Consider the following 6,745-nt stretch of genomic DNA (forward strand, 5'->3'; position numbering starts at 1 on the left):
TTCTTTTCCACTATTTTTAGGGTCTTCCGTCTCCAACGGAAGACCCTTCTATTATTTTATTGTTTCTTTTTCACTTTTATTATTATTAGGGTCTTCCGTCTTCAGCGGAAGACCCTTCTATTATTCTTCGGTTTCTTTTTCCCCTTTATTAGGGTCTTCCGTCTTCAGCGGAAGACCCTTCTATTATTCTTCGGTTTCTTTTTCACTTTTATTATTATTATTATTAGCATCCACAAGTCATTTTTTATATTTGATATTTACCACATGTATTATATACTGTCTTAAAGCATATGGAGAGTAGAAAAAGAAAATATAACATTTTGGTTTTCTATTCATAAGTTGTTACTAAAAATAGACTACTAAAAAGTAGTGCTTGCGCTTTTTTGTGGGACCATTTTGTTTTTCAGAGTATTGGTTTTGAATGAACAGCAAATACTTTGAAAAATTAGATTTTAAATGAAAATAATATGTTTGTTTGTAAAAGAACTTTAAAATGACACACTTAATTATTTTATTGTTAATTTCACTTCCTCTACCACAGTGCATCACAAGTAAAAATGCGTATTATTGCGCCAACGTTAACACTTAAAAAATGACGTCAAAATTTTTAACTCTGAAAATGATCAGGATGTAGTAAAAAATAAATCATCAAATAAATTCACTTTAGCTGAATTCTTTTTTGTGTGTGTAATAGAAGTTTAAAACATAATTCATTGACAATCTTTGACAATTTCTCTGTACTCTTACTTATAATGTTTAAAAGTACATGTTTTAAATGTATGGTATCTACCAGTAATTTCCGGCACTTGACAGTTATAAAAGCAGTTAAAATACAAAAACGTAATCTTTTCTTGTAATAGTGTTTAGATTATATAAAAACAATCAAATAACACAAGCAATCAATGTAAAAAATGTAGTAATTTGATTTTCATGGTTAATTTAAACAGATTTCAGAACTTTTAATAGATTTGACAAAAGTTCCTTGTGTGTCAATGTTTGTCTTTTTCCATCATGACTCTTTCTAGAAAATGAAAACAGTTTTTGTTCGAGAACATTCTGCTTTAGAACATTTTTACGGTACCGGAGCTGGGCTTTTAAAGCATTGACTCCTTTATTCTCAATTTACACTCGCGGGCTGATTTCCATAAACCATAGAAAATAATGTCATCACTCTGTTTTTCCAGTTGCGCTTGTTTTCTTCTCTTTTTTTCAGCTCTTTTTCGGAACTCTTCTTCTTGTTTCTCTCTCTCTCTGTCGTTGAATTTCTCCTTTTCTTTTTGAGAGTAAATCTCTTTCAGTGGATACGGATTTTCTAGCTTCCGAAATAAGGTCTTCCATGTCCTCTTTGTTTCTTATTATCCATGTGGATGTCTTGTTCATTAGGAAAAGTGTGTAAGCCTCAAGAGCTAGAGCTGATATATTAGGTTTAGCTCTTAAAATTTGGTCCATGTACGCGAACAGTCGCTCGGAATAAGAATTATGTTTGTCCACACTCTTGGTAGCCAGTGAGAGCTCCTCAGTGAAAGTTTCATATTTACCATCTGGCAAGTGGTCTTTATAGACATGCAGTACTACTTTCCGGATCGCTGGCAACAGGACACGTAGAATGATTTCCACATCAGTATCATAATTAGACTCTTTGGTCAGGAATTCAAAAACTCTTTCGCCATTAAAGTCTATTCCTGTTAAAGCTGGAAAGATTCCCTTAATAAAATCAGCTAAATTTTCAGTTACATCCGCCAAATAAGTTGATAGATGGAGATAATTTTGTGTCATGTCTTCAATTAAAGTATCCTTGTTCTCGAGAAAATTTCAAAGGGGTGTTGTAATCATCTTTGAAATCAATCCCAGGGCTTTCAGTCAGGCAACATAAAAAGAAACTCTAAGATCTGAGAGAACAGACTTCAGAAGTTTTTTGTTTTCAATATCTGATTTCTCCAGAAATTCAGTCATGTAAGGATGTAGAAAGTAAAGGCATGCAGCATTTTGAAATAAAATGTTGAATCTGTGACCCTTAAATGGTTGCAGAGGAAGTGAGATCATTCTGTTTTCAGTAAGAAATGGCTGCATGTATGTTCGGAAGGCCCCATAACACCCACACTTTTCATCACCTCTTCTTGCAAAAGCCTTGCATGCACTTCTTATTAAGCGAAAACAACCTGATTCATCAATTTTAGAGAAATTCTTATCAAAAATTGGTGGGTTTCCATCGAAATTCCCTTTTTCTGCTTCACAAAATCCCTTCTGGGCCGCATTCGCCATATGCACCAGGCCATGAATACCGCAGAAGAAATTGTTCAGTCTGCTAACTGTTTCTTTTTCAACATCATCCAATGCGTGGTAATCTCCCCGTATATGTGGTAGCAGTTATTCTCTGTAACTTTCTAATAGCTCATTAAACTTTAATTCTGTAGCGGCACGATCACTCATCGTATTTTGGATATTGCAGATAATTTTGTTTCCAACATTCTTCTGGGTTTCCTCGTTGTCAGAAATATCCTGTAAAATTTCTTTGAATGTATCCAGTGTGTTTTGTGCTGATTTTGTGGCCATTTCACGAAGTCCTAATGCAAAATAATCACCTTCTTCATCACAAACAGAAAACCCACCATATTTAATGCCAAACTTCGATGTCTCATCTGTGTGCAAAGTGGTGTTGATTTTTTCTGACAGTTCTTCTTGTAGTTGTTTTTTGGCTAGACAGAGCCTTTGGATATTCATATTAACAACTGTTGATGGAGAAGTTAGTCTGTCAGGTTCTTTTCCTGCTAACTTCAACCAGGCTTCTATGGTTGGTCCTAAATCAAAATATGAACGTATATGTAAAATGTACATTTACTTTATGTTGGTGCATACATCAAGTAAACAAATCAGAATTAAAAAAAAACAAAAAACTTACCAATTTTCGTTGATGGGACATTGTGTTCGAGAAGAGAGTACACACACAAATGGAGTTCTGGAGTGAATGCTCTCTCTTTCTTGTCAAATAGATTGATGACTATGGTGTGAGTGAAGTCATGCAGCTGCTCCATGAGATAGGAAATTTCATCATCTTTTTCCTTAAGGGTATGCTGAAGCTCATTGACAGTGACTGCTCAGCTTCGTTGACGGCGTCAGATTTCTTTAATGAATTTCAAAACATGTGTGGGGTTATTCTAAAAGCGCTCCTTAGCGCGGGGGTTTATGAAGATACTATGAATATTAATTTGAAGAGGATTAAATTCTGAATCGATCTAATGTTGTAACACATATGCACCCCGTTCTAGAAAAGGGTGAAAATTTTGTCTGAAAACTACTTACTTTATGCACTCTTCTATCATGGTAATATTTGTATCTGTAATGGATTATTTGGTATCATTTTGTTCTGTAAATTCTCCAGCGTCTGTTTTTATAAAAGAAAATTCTCACGCACCTTTGTTGTCCTGGAAACAGCGGAATGAAAAAGCGCGACAATTACTACCTACTACATTTCAGGTGTAAGTTTTGCATTCAACCGTATTTTTCATTTGATGTAAATATAATTATAAGAGAGGTAAATAAAATTAATAAAATATATTTAACAAAGTTTAATAATATTTTTCACATCTTTATTCTTAAAATAAACATTGAGAGCGAAAAAACAGTAAAATTTGGGGTTTGAAAAAGCATTGTTTGGTAAGAGTCACATAGCGTTACGTAATGACGTGACTTGACTTGTGGATGCTATTATTAAGGTCTTCCGTTTCCAACGGAAGACCTTATTGTTTTCGTTCGGTTTCTTTTTCTCTATTATTATTAGGGTCTTCCGTCTTCAGCGGAAGACCCTTCTATTATTCTTCGGTTTCTTTTTCCCCTTTATTATTTTTCTTCTTTTTTCTTCTTACAAAATTTGTGCAGAGGATTTCTCGGAGATGGCTCGACCGATTTTATCCAAATTTTCATGGTTGATGCATTGACATCTGAAGTTAATTCCGGCAGGTCCTTTTTTGGAAATTCCTTTTCAGTCGAGAGTTATCGCCCTTTGATCGAAATTTAGAGGACCTCCGTGTCTGTTGCGTTACTCAAAAACGGCTTCAGCTAGAAAGCTGAAAATTTCAGGGATGATAGAGGACATGTTGCCATGTTGCACCTGGGTCATGATATTTTCCGGAAGTGCCTAGTATGGAGGCTCGGTAGGGGTCAAAATTTAGGACTCAAATCATGACTGATTTTTTAGGACATTTTGCATCAAATCTTTTAAAGTATAATTATTTTGTAATAACATATTGAACAAAATTTGTGCAGAATGACAAGATCCTTAAAATGATATCAATGAAAAAGTGCTGACTCATCACATTACGGACCAAAAGGGGCTAAAAATCTTTTTTCGATAACTCTTAAATGATCAATATTTTGTTATACAATATTGAAGCAAAAATATTCATCTCAACAATCTACAACTGTATATTATGATTTTAATTTCATATGTTACATAATTAGGGGCCACAAGGGGCCAGAATGCTAAATCTTTGACACTTTATATCTCAAAAGTGGGACATATTTTGATAAGTAATATTGAACAAAAGATGTTCAAAATAATGTTCTAAACAACATGCAACATTTAAATTTTTGCTTAACGTCCCCATTAAGGAGTTGAAGGGCTGACCCCTAAATCTTTCTTTTGCTAATAACTCGAACACGAAAAAGAATCTCTGAATAGGTATTGAACAAAAAGTGTTCAAAATCCTAAGAGCTTTAAGATGAGATCAAGAAAAAGGGGCTGGGCACTCACATTAGGGGCCAAGAGGGGCCAAAAGTCTTCAATTGATTACTTTTTAGCAGTTAATATTTTGTTATACATTACTGAAGCAAAGATGTTTATGTCAACCATCTACAACTATATATTATGGTTTTTATGTCGTATGGTTCATAATTAGGGGTCACAAGGGGCCAGAATGCTAAATCTTTGATGCTTTATATCTCGAAAGGGAGAAATATTTTGATAAGCAATATTGAAAAAAAGTTGTTCAAAATAATGTTCTAAACAGTATGCAACCTTTCATTTTTTGCTAAACGTCCCCATTAAGGAGTTGAAGGGTTGGCCCCTAAATATTTCTTTTGCTAATAGCTCAAAAACGAAAAAGAATTTCTGAACAGTTGTTGAACACAAAATGTTCAAAATCTTAAAATCTTTAAGATGAGATCAAGAAAAAGGGGCTGGGCACTCGAATTAGGGGCCAAGAGGGGCCAATATGCTTCAATCGATAACTCTTAATCAGTTAAGATTTTGTAACACATTACTGAAGCAAAGATGTTTATCTCAACCATCTACAACTATATATTATGATTTTCATGTCGCATGGTACATAATTAGGGGCCACAAGGGGCCAGATTGCTTAATCTTTGATGCTTTATATCTCGAAAGGGAGAAATATTTTGATAAGCAATATTGGACAAAAGTTGTTCAAAATAATGTTCTGAACATTATGCAACCTTTTATTTTTTGCTAAACGTCCCCATTAAGGAGTTGAAGGGTTGGCCCCTAAATATTTCTTTTGCTAATAGCTCAAAAACGAAAAAGAATTTCTGAACAGTTGTTGAACACTCAATGTTCAAAATCTTAAGATCTTTAAGATGAGATCCCGAAAAAGGGGCTGGGCACTCGAATTAGGGGCCAAGAGGGGCCAAAAGTCTTCAATCGATAACACTTCATCAGTTAATATTTTGTAATACATTACTGAAGCAAAGATGTTTATCTCAACCATCTACAACTATATATTATGATTTTCATGTCGCATGGTACATAATTAGGGGCCACAAGGGGCAAGAATGCAAAATCTTTGATGCTTTATATCTCGAAAGCGAGAAATATTTTGATAAGCAATATTGAACAAAAGATGTTCGAAATAATGTTCTGAACAATATGCAACCTTTTATTTTTTGCTTAACGTCCCCATTAAGGAGTTGAAGGTTTGGCCCCTTAAATATTTCTTTTGCTAATATCTCAAAAACGAAAAAGAATTTCTGAATAGCTGTTGAACACAAAATGTTCAAAATCTTAAGATCTTTAAGATGATTTGAATAAAAAGGACTGATTCCTAAAATTAGGGGGCGTAAGGGGCAAAAGGCCAGTTTTTTAAAGTCTTTAATGTTCAATATCTTTTTACAGATTGTGGTCATTATTTTAGAATGAAAATCGCAATCAAAATCTTTTCTTATCTCATCAAGAATTGGACGGAAGACCCACTCGTTGCTCGCAACGAGATCGTATCTAGTTATTATTATTATTCCAACCGATTTTGTGCACGCGATTTCTCAGAAACGGCTCGACCGATTTACATGAAATTTTCATACGAAATAGCTAATCAATCAATCTTGATAGGTTTTTAAGCGTTTTTATGAGGTCACTTCCGGTCGTGATATATTGGGAGTTTTCTGATTTTAAAATGCAATTTTGTCTTGATTTAGTAGCGAAAACTGCTTAAGATATAAACTGAAGATTGATTGGAGATGACAGTTCATGATTTATAGCGTTGCAGAATCGCCTTTTCGTGCGTCCTCAGTACTTCCGGTCGACACCTGAAGCGAATTTAAAAAACGCAATTTTTCAACTTTTCTTTTTTAATATTTTTGTTTTTGATTTGAATAGAGACCCTTTTGCAGAAGCAAAATATGTAATTTGTCTGAAAATCGAAAAAGCCAATCTCGAGATATTTGCATTTGAAAACGCGAAGCGGCGATCTCAATGGCTAAATGGTTAGCGCGTTGGATTGTCACGCAGGCGAAC

General features: G+C 34.3%; 1 pseudogene; it reads right to left on the reverse strand.

The window, feature by feature from the left end:
• Positions 1-1,860: 1,860 nt before the first annotated feature.
• Positions 1,861-3,489, reverse strand: LOC134247451 (uncharacterized; annotated as a pseudogene).
• Between the last annotated feature and the right edge of the window lie 3,256 nt (positions 3,490-6,745).

The sequence above is a fragment of the Saccostrea cucullata genome, unplaced genomic scaffold, assembly GCF_032062105.1.
Source record: "Saccostrea cucullata isolate Sc308-1 unplaced genomic scaffold, CSIRO_AGI_Scuc_v1 ctg2043, whole genome shotgun sequence".
NCBI classification, from domain to species: Eukaryota; Metazoa; Mollusca; class Bivalvia; order Ostreida; family Ostreidae; genus Saccostrea; species Saccostrea cuccullata.